The sequence below is a fragment of the Rhineura floridana genome, chromosome 2 (assembly GCF_030035675.1).
Source record: "Rhineura floridana isolate rRhiFlo1 chromosome 2, rRhiFlo1.hap2, whole genome shotgun sequence".
Taxonomy (NCBI): Eukaryota; Metazoa; Chordata; class Lepidosauria; order Squamata; family Rhineuridae; genus Rhineura; species Rhineura floridana.
This window is the reverse complement of record NC_084481.1, coordinates 43473996-43486855: the sequence shown is the minus strand read 5'-3', so window position 1 is coordinate 43486855 and position 12860 is coordinate 43473996. Positions and strand designations below refer to the sequence as shown.

The window sequence follows — 12860 nt, the reverse complement described above, 5'->3', positions numbered from 1 at the left end:
ACACTGATTGTATTACAACTGTGGTGGGCATTTTTGGGCTAACATCTGTGACATCACCAACACCCCTCCTTTGTAATTTTTTTTAAATGGGCTATCTTGGTGATGGTGGTGGTTTTATAGCAAAATGGACATAAAACACTGAAGTTCTACTTTTAAAAAAATATATAGAAGACTACCCATTCACCTCCACAGCATTACAAGATCATATATATATATATATATGTGCAAGGAGTGCACTAGAGAGAACATTTCCTAGTTATGTGGGCGGGGAGAGGAAAAGAAAAAACAGGTTTTATGTTCATAGCAAAGCTAACATGCCTGATAAAAGTCTTACACATTCATAACGTTTGACAGGATATTTTGATTTTTTATTAGTGCTATAGTTACTATTTGGGGAAATTAGTTGGACAGACATTCTAGTATTACATTTTAGGAATGTTGAGAAGAATAAAATAGATCTCCTAAGTGTGGGAGGAGTTCAAAAGATCAAATATGCTAATACACAATATAATATATAGAGATTTGGCAGAATATAAAAAATGTTTCTGAAGGAGCTGTGATTTTTATAACATCTACAAGGAGAATATCCAGTAATGATTTCTAATATGCACAGGATTCAATTATCCTTACATAAATCTACAGATAATCTGTTGTTGCTACTGTATGATGAGGAGGAGTTTGGCCTGCCATTTGATTACTTTCTGCCATATCGTCTGTTTTCCATGCTTATCAGTCAGAGGTTTGTAGTTAACAGGCGTAGCTCTGGCTGGATCAACCAAATTAAAATCTGGTATACTGGGATTAAAATCTGATATGCTGCCTGCAGCTTTGGATGCTTTTTACCTCTAATGTAAAAGGGCATAGTAAAAGTCTTATTTTCTGACATTGTAACCCCTAATGATTGAGATATTTGTAATGGTTTTTTTTAGAAGTGGTCTTTACATGTAATCAGGTTTTATGCAGTCAGTACACACTGTTGCACACAAAGTTTATTGATCTTCTCTTAATGTTGTACTTCTTGTGGTGGATATTGAATTTCGTGACCACTCCTGTTATAATACTGAGAGGAAATGTGCAGCCATAATAATTGATGTGCAGAATGTGGTTGAACAAGAGTAATGGGAACCTATTAGATATTGTCTGTAATGTCAATAACAATGAGCAACACATCTACCCTTATACACCAGGGGTTAGCAATCTGTGGTCTTCCACTACAGTTCCCATCATCCCTGAACATTGGCTATGCTGGCTGTGGCTGATGGGAGATGGAGCCTAATAGCATCTGGAGGGCCACAGGTTCTCCACCTGTGTCCTGTAGCCACACAATTTTGTGGCCTATTCTAAAATTTTATTTGGAGTTATATTTGGTGTCTATGTGTTTCCCTGATGTGCAAGCCAGTGCAAAGACACAGTGCCAGATCTGTTTTTCAGTAGTGCAAGCAACAAGATTATCCTTTTCATCACTTTTTGAAGAATCTTTAGTGGATTAAAAAAAAAAAACTTTGAAGGCTGTGCTTTCAGTCTCTCCTATCCAAGAATAAGAGACTGGAGAGCAGCACACAAAGCAAGGTTTCTCTCCCATGCATTATAATAGGAAATACTATCGTGTTGTTGGGGCTTTCACCAGTATTGCAAAAAAATAAGGTGTGGCTGGAGGACATGATTTGTTTGATCATAGTTGGGACACCCGTTTTCCATCTTCAAACAAATCTTCAGCTGCATCATGAGGCTGGACAGGTACCACCAGACAAAAACAAGACTGCAATACAAACATAGGAAGTTTGCCTTATACTGAGTCAGATCATTGGTCCATCTAGCTTAGTATTATCAACACTGACTGGCAGTGGTTCTCCAGGGTTTCAGGCAGGCGGTGGTTCTCCAGGGTTTCAGGCAGGCAGTGGTTCTCCAGCCCTAACCAGAGAATTAACTTGAGACCTTCTGGAGAAAGGATCTAGCCCTGCCTACTTCTTACTGAGCTAGTTTTCTGTTTGCATGGAATTTGGTTTGGTGGTGGTAGGGTTATAACTGAGGGAGCATTCAACCATTATGGTCCCTCACCTGCAATAAAGTAGCATGGCCTTTTCTACTACCTCAGGATTCTACCACATTCTGCTGCCTAAGAAAACCAAGTCTGCAGGTCTTAATCCAGCATAGCAGTCCAAAAGTATTTTGAAAAAATGCAACAGGTCCTCATTTTAAAATATGGCATCTCCTGCTTTGTTCGTAAACACATTTTGCAAAGCATAATTGGGAGCATATATATATCTTCTGGACTAGTTCTAGGTTTTTGATCATTAATTTTTTTGTTGCTTGAGAAAAGAAGTGTCTAGCTGAATATTCCCTTGTCAGAAGTTTGTTTCTTAAAAGTTTGCATTTATGTCAGACATGCTCATTTTTTAGACTTGAATATTTGTTAAATTTGACTGAAACTTGGTGCTGCTTTTAAACATGTGACAAGCAGGAACTTTCACTGCTCTTCTAAGAATAACACAGTAAGTATTGTGAAAAGCTTATATTTCTGGAATTTGTAATTTATCCAGTCCTGCTAATTCTCAAGGTCATATGTGATTGAAGTTCTTTCATGGACTGAAATTAATGATCTCTCAGCTACTGTTGACATCTCACTGTCCTTGGCTTTTTTCCAAATAAATTTTGCTTCCACAAAGAATTAATCTGTTCTTACTTCTAGAGGCACTAATATGTCCTGTTTCAAATAAAAATGAATCCATCCTTGGTTTACTAATTTCTTTTGATAATGAAATATATTTTTAAAAATATATACACAAAGATGGTTGCTATTACAGTATTTCAGGCTTGGTTTAGGAAGTATATGGTATATATACATTACATATAGGCATGTGCACAAGGCAAAATCTGGTTTTATCTTTAGGGCGGAAGATACAGTGAGAGAGGAGGATATTTGCCATGGTGGGAAATAAGGTGGGAGATAAAAAGTAAATTTTTAGTGCTTGTTGATTGACAGAAGATGAGATTAGGTGAGTGTGCTTAGGTGATTATAAGAACGACTTGCAGTACTCAGTGGCTCAACTGAGGCATCACTCCAAACCATGGTTTATACTAATCACAGTTAGACCTCAAATTACAGTTTGATCTTCCAAACATGCAATAGGCCAATCATGATTTAGACCTTTTGTGTCATGGCCCCGTCAGAGGACTCCTCAGATGAGGACGACTAGGGAGTAACAGCAGCAGACCCAGGAGCAGCAGACTCAGAAGGAGACATGGAGGAGCCTCCTGAGAATCCAGCTCCTTCTCCCCCTCAGCTGCAGAGCACCCCAGATACAGCAGAGGCCCTGCAGCCAGACACAGTGAACAGGATACTTCCCCCTCACCTGCAGAACGTAGACAGCAGAAGGTCAGGCAGAAGAGAGGCAGGCCTGTTTCCTTAAGGCCCAAACGCTGAGGACTCACACCTTCTGTCAACCTTGCTCTTTATAAGGCACACCTTGGCTACAGCTTGTTGCTGACTGCAATGTCAGGCGTGGCTTGTGTGTTCCTAGTTTCCTGGCACCCTCTTTCGGACTGACCCCTTGGCACTTGATCCCGGACCTCTACTGACCTCACTTCTGGACTCCTGACTCGGCAAGTATGCTTTGGACAAGCCTGGCCCTTATCAGCTCCCCTCCTCCTAGACCTGGCAGATTTATGACCAGACTGCCGGCTAAGGACTTTGCTTCCCTGCCAACCACCCAGGAATTTCCAGCCCCCCACCGGCACTGCTGACGCAGTGTAGAGCTGACATTTTGTTTTCCTTTCTTCTAGCTTCATAAATCAGTAAGTTCATTCCTGTCTCTGGGATGCAGCAGCCTGGGATGGAGATATAGCGGTCATCATAGCTATGGTTTGTCAATTCAGATATCATGGCAAGATATAAGCCCTGTTCAGGCATTCATTCCACACACTCCATGAGAATCACATGAGGGGGGAGAGCAGGAACATGCTTGTTCCCCCCCCATCACATTCCCATTGTTTCCACTTTGTAACATTCCACACACAAGGTTCTAAATTGTGTAGGGAGCATACATGAGTAGAACAGGGGCTTCACTGCAGAGGATACCTCTCCAATGCATGATGGACAGACAGTGGAGCTGAACAACAGGAATACAATGGAAGGAGAGGGTCTGAAAACTATGTGTACACTCTTCTCCTTATGCAGTTCTAATCATATAGGAGATTAATGTCTGAACAGGGTTAATTACCATGAAACTTAATTTGCCAATTCTCTTCATATTTCCTCATGGTTTCCATGAGGAGGGGTGTGATGTCTGAATTGAGCGAGGGAAAGGGAAGACAAGTTACAATTGTGATAGGCAGCAGGTAGAGAGTGTAAGAAGTACAGGATGAAGAACTGAGTGAGTGGGATGGACTGGTCTACTTTTTGTGTTTACACATTAAAATATACACTGAGAAAACACCATGATTGGGGAAAATAATGTGATGATGGCTAAGCAAATGTTTTAGTACAGCTAAAACACACGAGCTTCAGGTGCTGTTGATAAAGTAACTATATGGAAATTCTTACACGGCAGAAGATTATGTGCACATTGATATAAAGAATCTGAGAGAAAGATAAAGCTGCATTATTTAGGCTCCATCCTACTGCCACTGTTCTAGAAGCTTGTTAAATGTCTAGGCCATACTTGTACATGTAGAGAAGAACTTTTGTACATGTAGCCTAGCTCATTAGTTTGAAACTACTGACAGAACAGAAAAATTAAATTAGCCCAAAGAACTAAGTTTCTTTGGAGCTTGCTTGGCTATCAGGTTTGCACTTAATTTGTCCCCAGCGACAATCCTCTCAGCTCTCAGTCCTATTTAACACTCCTTCTCATTATAAAGCTGTTTTCTCTGCACCTATTTCAAATTGGTCACTTTCTTGATCCATTTGAATTTTACAGCCATTCTAGAGTTTGCAGCTACTGCTCTGGGGAAATCTCCCTTCATTAACTGAAACTTTGTTGCCAGATCATCCATTTGAAATTCTCATCTCAGAGCCTCAAAGTGCTCAGTTATTCTTCAAACTCTTGGTTGTCTTCAGCATTAGCCCCTCCTCTTCTTCTGTTACTTCCTCCTCCTTCCATCTGCTTTCTCTCACCGCAGTGCCAAACAAACAACTTCAGGACAAGTACCTAGGTGGAGCGCTTTCTTGTAGCTTCTCCTTCTGAATTCAAGCAGCAGCAACCCATGGCACATCAGCCCCCCACACCGAACCCACCCTATTCCTGTGACTATAATTTGTTAGTAACTGTTTTTAGTACTGGATTTTAAATTGCTGTAACCCACCCTAGGTCCTGCTGGTGATGGGCAGGATATAAATTTAGCAGCAGCAGCAGCAGCAGCAGCAGCTTAGTTTAAAGGAGTGTAAAGCTTCTTCCTTTTCTGCTATCTCAAAACAAAAGACAAAAAACTCTCAGCGTTTCCAATTCCACTTGCCGAAAGGGTGGTTTTTTCTCCTCTTCCCCTCCTTACAGGCTAGATAGCAGTTCTGGTGAGGTTTCATCTGGAAAATACCATGAGGAGAGTTAGGTTCCCCCCTTCAGTGCCGAATCATAATTTCTCTGGGCCTGATACAAACTCATGGGAAGTCCTCTCCTGGTCACCACAATTCTCAGTTTGTTTTGAAAAATTAGGGGCCTGACTGGTGCCCTTTTAGTTTCCTTTGTTTTTGTTCATTGGCATTTCTGGATACCTAGTTTGTATTTATAGTCAGCAGATTGTAGGCTTTCTTGAGGACCAAATGGGCCAAGAAGTGGGTATTAATTCTTAGATGAATACATAAAAATATATAAATTAAGTATATAAAAATTCACTGATACTCTTTAGACTCAGTTTCCTGCCCTAGGAGCAATAGTTCTCTGCACCCTGGACATAACTTACATATCTTCTAGTTACTCTGGGCAATGGGCGCCTAACTCTCAAAGGGCAGGAGTGTGGAGCCTGTAATCCTCTAGATGCATGGCCAAAGGTAAGCAATGATGGGAGTTGTAGTCCAGCAATATCTGAAAGGCCACCATCCCTGTACTAGAGTCTTAAATCTTATCAGCAGCACCGGCTTCCACTGTCACTGGGATTTCAAAAGTCCCTGATTTTTATTAAGGCCAGTTCTAGGCTTCAGTGAGTGCTTGTCACACACCCCACGGTGATGGCCCAAACACTGCAGGAAGTGGTGCAGCCCCTGCTCTTCCACATATTGTATTGGAGCATAGGGGCAAGTGGCCTTGGTCTGGAGGAACGTTATTTATGATGATGATTTATGATGATGATTTATTAGAATTTATTACCCACCCTTCACCCAAAGATCCCAGGGCAGATTACAACAATGTAAAAACACATAATTAAAAACAGTTAAAGACAACCTATACAACATCACAGAAGATAGGGTGGGTCTTAAAAATATACATCTCAGTTGTTGAAGGCCAGGGTGAAGAGGTGCGTCTTCAGCTTTTACCGAAAGTGTACAGTGAAGTTGCCAGATGCACCATGGTGGGGAGGGAGTTCCACAGTTTAGGGGCCACCACAGAGAATGCCCTCTCCCTGGCCATCACCCCTCGAACTTTGGAGGGTGGAAGAACTACCAAAAGGGCCCCCTCTGCTGATCTCAACATCTGAGAGGGTCTATAGGAAAGGAGGCAGTCTTTCAGATATTTGGGACCTAAGTCGTTTAAACACTAAGGTGAGCACTTTGAACTGGGCCCAGAAACAAACTGGCAACCAATGCAGCTGTTTTAAAACAGGAGTTATATGAGTTCTAAAGGGAACCCCAGCCAGTAATCTGGCTGCTGCATTTTGGACCAGTTAAAGTTTCTGAGTCATCTTCAAGGGCAGCCCCATGTAGAGCACATTACAATAATCCAATCTAGAAATTACTAGAGCATGTGTTATTGAAATATGCAGAGTAATTCAGCAGTCTGAGCTGCATGTGTGCCAGTGTATGTATTTACCTTAGAAGCAGGGTGTTACCCAGCATTTAGATCACTGAGACTTAAGACTTAGTAAAATAAGAAAAGCTACTTTATTTATAGAAATACATAGTAGATAAGAAACGCATACCTCGTTCTAACTAAGCTGGAGGTGCAATGCCCAGACTTGGGTATTGCTCAGGAAAGAGAACAAAGACAGAGATGTCTCCTTCCACCTCAGACAGTAGAGGAAAAAAGACAAAGGAAGGAGGGGCAGGTCAGCTTCCCTGAGCATATCAGTTTACAACGGAAGGAAGTTAGGTAGAGAAGAGCACAGGTAAAGGTAGGTAAGCCTAGCCAGCTGGAGGGCCCTAACTCTATTTTCCATCTGGAATACAAATAAAAGAACCCAAACAGGAGTCCCTCTTGTGTCAAGGGGGCAGGTGGTGGGCCGCACTTCTTCAAGCAGCTTGTCCGCATCCTCAGGCTGCAATAATTCAAACTGACCCAATATAGGTGGAACAGACAATGCTCTGGATGCCTCCATTGGTCTTGCTCTAACTGTGGCATCCAATTCTGCAACCTTCCTGAAGCTAAGAACTGTGATGAATGGTACCTAGTAAGAAGCCTACCTGGATAGACTATCTGTGCTGGCTTGAGTGCCGTGATGGAAAATCCATCAAATACTAGAACTTTGTGAGGAGGTTACAGGGATACATTTGGGTACGAACATTTGAAATGTTATATGTTAAAAGATAACATGCAGAAATTCTGGCAGCAAGGTAACTGATTCATTTTTATAGGGAATTGTCTTATGTATGATGATAAAAGCATATAGCTAATTCAGTTTTATACTGTGATACAGATTTTGTTTTTCTTCCTGCCTCAGAGCCTTCAGGATGAATAATGTGATAGATTCAAAGAAGTAAGAAAAGTTATACAATCTGAATGGAACAGGGAATACATGTGGAGTCACTTGATCAATTATTTTGTCACCAAAGTGAAGGCACATAGGATATGCTAACACTTCAGATCTACAGTACAATATAAGCATCATACCAGACAGAGCTTGGAAAAGTTACTTTTTTGAACTACAACTCCCATCAGCCCAATCCAGTGGCCATGCTGGCTGGGGCTGATGGGAGTTGTAGTTCAAAAAAGTAACTTTTCCAAGCTCTGAATGCCTTTCCGCAAAGAATTTTAGGAATTACCATGTAGTGGAGGTGGTGAGAATTCTGTGCTAGAAATCCTTAGCCTAGTCATCCTCCACTCCCCTGGCTGGTAAAAAAACCCCTTCTGTTAGTTTTTGTAGCATCATTCATGAGTACAGTACCTTTAAAAGTATAAACAGGGAGGCTGTTTTCTGTAGCATCTCTGTTAGCAACCATAATGTATTCTCCAGCTCTAAATAGCACTGTTGATCCATTTGATCCTATTCACTGACCATGATCCCCTTTCAAAAACCCCTAATGTTTACATTATTCTATTTTTTATGTAATAGTCCATCATGATAGGAAGCGTGGGTAATGCTTCATTCTACGCTCCAGCCTTGACTCACCCTGCCTCCAGCATAGGGCGAGACAATAAAAAGATGCTTACATTGGTATTGCTAATGGAATGCAAACAAATGAGAGTGTGCTGCCTCCGCAGGGTTAGAATTGTATATAGAGATACTCCTGTTGTGTTAAATAAGGCATTTATTTGGTTAAGAGTTATGGAACTCTAGAGGGCTGTCTCTATGCTCCCTTAGCCTCACAGTAACTTCCTGGCAGGTGATATTCACCCCTCTCTTTAATTGGTTAGTTATTTTTTCCCTCCAAAAACCTGCCTCAGTTTGTTCCAGTCATCAGTGAAGCTAGCAGCAGGCCTAGTAGCCCCAGAGGACAACACTCCTTTTTTACCTATCTCTCTCTCAGAAGCTCTCTCTCTCGCAGAAGCTCTCTCTCTCTACCAGAATTGCCTCTTGCAGAAGCTTCTTCCTCAGAAGGTAACTCTCCTCCATTTAATCTACCTCATCAACAATCCTACAATATAATTTACCTGCTACCAATCTTCTTCATCATCATCACCCTCCTCAGTTCATCATCCCCAGAGACTATATGCTTTCTTTTACGTTTTTGTATACCTTTGTGTTTCCTGGTTTAATAAAATAGTTCTGATTAAAAGAGAGAGTTTGAGTTGACTGTCTGGCAAAGTGGGTTTCAGAACAGAGAGCATCATTAAGAAAAGAAGCAATACACCTCAATTTGCACTGTAGCAATTCCAGAGTTAACTCTGATCCACAAGATGATTATGTCTGCTTCACAAGAGTATAACAAGTTGACATTTCTGTTTCCTGGGTGCTGAGGAGCTGATTAGGAAATATTTTGTGTGGGGTCCCTCTTCACCCATTCATAACCAATGATGCCAAGACTGGGAAGTGTCAAGGAACTGCTAGGACTTTCAAAATGTCAGCTGCTTTTTGTTTCATTTTTCACACATCTTGCTAAATCACAAAGCCTGGTGCTGTACCACTGAGCTACACGCCTTCCCATTCCATGACTGTACACGTTAATATGTTTTGTTTCTTGGGGGTGGGGATAAGATTAAGTACAATATAAGCAATGTATAACTCTTGCACAACAGCTTGCAAACCAAAGTTATCTTGATTGCTCCTTTCCATATTCTGGTTCCATATGCTTGTAATTTTATTTTTTGCTGCTGTTGTGCCTAGAAAAACTTTAAATAAAACTCAAGTTAAAAAAATAAAAGAAATGAGCAAACGGTAGAATTGCTCTGACTGCAAAGAGAAAACAAATAATTAAAAGGCCAACTTTCAAATAATGCTGAGAAAAGCAGGAGCCACTTTAAATCTCACACCAGATAGGAAGACCTTTGTTATCTGAAGGTTGAGGGTACTTTCTCTAGAACAATCCTTTCTAGAACTCAGTGTGTCGTACGTCTTAGTAAACATATATAATGTTCTTGCCTAATGTTCTAATGAACAGGCACTATGGGAATTTTAATAGAAAATATAAATACAGCGCTTAAAAAAAAGACAATGTACAGTGCGGTAGTGCTATAGGCCCCTGGTATGGACTGGTCTGCACTTAGACAGAAAGCAGCAAGCATAGACTACAGGACAATCTCCCAATCTGGGTAATAAACCTGATATGCTAACAACTAGCATGCACTAATGCAAAGCCTAGTCCAGCTGGCAGCCATAAAATAGATGGGTCTCCTTGTATCTAAAGGATGTCTTCTCACATAAACTTGCTAAATGAATCCAAAGTTGCTGCAACAGAAATACATTGGCTGATAAACATTTTTATGTTATTTTATTTATTTATTATTAAATTTATTAGTCGCCCATCTGGCTGGTTGTCCAGCCACTCTGGGCGACGTACAAAATAAAACGTACAAATACATTAAACATTAAAAATCTGAAGCAATAATAGTAAAACCTAGCCCACCCAAAAGCCTTCAAGGCTCGGCGGAAACTCATCATAGAAGGGGCATGGCGGAGATCATTTGGGAGGGAGTTCCACAGGGTGGGGGCCTTCCTTCAAGGAGTGTACAGAGCACATACTTCTTTGTTGCCATCACTGTTTCATCCCCACATCAATCCTGTGAGGTAGATTAGGCTGAGAGATAGTGGCCTACTTCAAGTATTCAGCGGTTCGCATGAATGAACAAATGTGCAGGTTCCTTAGAGAGAAGATCATGGTTACTTTGCTCCTCCTCTGGTCCTGCTGCTGATGTGCACTTGTGAGCCAAGCAATGGCTAGCTGGGCTCATGGTTTATCTCACTCCACACAAACAACAAGCAGTAAACCATAGAACAAATATGGGCTATCACTTATAGTTTGTCCGGAGCAAAATAAACCATGAGTCCGGGTTTGGATGGATTAATTTATAGCAGCATGGCAGCAGCAGAACCAGATGAGGAACAAAGCAGCAAAGATCTTTTCTCCAGGAAGCTGCATGTTTGCTCGTTTGTGTTAAGCTGTGGTTTGGACTAGCGTTACATGCGAGTCAAGTCATTTGCTGGCCTAGCAGCACCAGACAGCTTGTTGGCTGAGCAGGAATCTGAACTATGATCGCCCCAGTCCTAGTATGACATTCTAATCTCTATACCATGCCAATTCTCCAAGGTTTTAGTCTCTTTATTCATGATGACTCATCTTTATTGATTGTTTCTTTGTTTTAGCAATGTGGCTTCTGGCAGTAGGGTTTAATTCTGTTGGCAGAGAAGTCATGCATTGTGCAAACATCCTTATTGTCAACTGTACATGTGACAACATGTTTGACTTCACCTCCCATTGCCTTGAGTAATTTCCTCAGCAAGTGTGCATAATCTATTTGCATGTGGAAGTATCAGATATTTCCATAGCATGTACCTAAAACTCCTAAGCAAACAGGAAGCTCCTTATGTAGCAAAAGGGATATGACATCTTCCTCTCCTAGTCATCTTTGAATGTTTGTGGAAGTCATTTTGCATTTCGAGCTGGATGCCATGCTGGTAGTGCTAGGCCACCAGTATATCAAAGCCACCAGAACTCATTTTAATAATTAATTAGGAATTTAGCAAGTATCAGATTGAATGGATCTAGCAATAAAAATCTTCCAGATATTGCTGTTGATGTTAAAGTTAAGGTGATAGTGATTTTTCTAATATTTCTACCGATGCTTTGCTTTTAAATGAATGATGTGACAGTTTATGCTGCTTGGCACTCCAGTATTATTGTAAGGATGGATGTAAAAACTGTTATGATGCTTTGTGGTGTTTGTGTTGAGAGAAATAGATTCAAATCCCTGCTGAGGCATGAAGCGTCCTTGTTGTCTTTGGGCAAGGCACCAAGTCAGTTACCCCTTGGGGCTGCTAGGAGGGTGAAATGTCATGTATGGCATCCTGAGCTTATTGGAGTAAGGGAGTGGTAGCTCATCCACCACGGCCCCCCAGATGTTATTTGACTGCAATCTTCATCAGCCCCAGCCAGCATCAACATCTGGAAGGCCATAGATTAGCCACTCCCTGTTATTCAAGGAGCAGGCATAATTCCTTAGGTTTCTGGCTAATGGCAGTAATCACTCAGGAGGGCTGGAGAGCATCAAACTCAGCAGAAGCATGATATGAATTGGTTTAGACTGGGCAAAGTGTTCAGGCTGTTCAAATTTTTAATGAATAAATGCTCTGGGGCATTTTCTATTTCGTGGGTGTTTGAGAGCACTTATGAAAATTTAAACTTTTTTTTTAAAACAAACCAAAACCTCATGGTGTCTTGGCCTGAAAGCATCATGAATAAAATATTTCTTATTGCTAAGACACTCCTTGATTACTCAAAAGCCGAGAAGAATGTAAAAAAGGTTCATTCAACTTGTTCTTTGCTAATTGGTGTAGTAAACTTGTTGACATTTTTTGAGGCAAAAAGTAAAACATCATTCCAAGGGTAATTCTAAAGAAGAATGACATGCTCTAAAATGTCAGATGTTCCAAAGTGAGCAAGGAAAAAGAAATGGATTTGAGTGAGAGTGGGGGATAAATGCATCACCTATGCATCCTGTACAGTGTAATTAAATAAAACTTATTTACAAGCATGAGCTCGTGGCCACTAATGGATGTTAAATGCATTACCGCCCATCTCACTTTGTATTTGGTTTCCAAAACATTATTACACTGAGCAAATAGTAAATTTGCATGTGTGTACCCATTATCAGTGAATTACAGATAGCAAAATTCCTGATTTTCTGCATGCAAATTATGCCTGGGGCCATCTGTCTACGCTAAATATATTTCAGGTGAATAAATCACAGACAGACCTTTGAACTACAGCAACCTTATTTTGCAGAAGCGAGGGTACCTATCTTGATTACTCTTCCCAGCAGGGAAAATGGAAGAGAGAATCAATACATTTAAACAGTGTGATTTCTTGTATGCGTAGCTGCCTATCAGTTGTTTCA

The 12860-nt window shown here is 40.9% G+C and overlaps 1 protein-coding gene across 7 annotated transcripts in view; it reads left to right on the top strand.

Moving 5' to 3' along the window:
* The window catches only part of RAPGEF4 (Rap guanine nucleotide exchange factor 4), a 245757-nt gene that overhangs the window by 75213 nt on the left and 157684 nt on the right, over positions 1-12860 (top strand). The window contains exon 1 of one of the 7 annotated variants that reach the window (XM_061608474.1): positions 8779-8907. The exons of the other annotated variants lie outside the window; for them this stretch is intronic. The gene's annotated coding sequence lies outside the window, so the exon portion shown is untranslated. Of the gene's footprint in view, positions 1-8778; positions 8908-12860 lie in introns of those variants that run through there. 7 annotated transcript variants of the gene reach the window in all.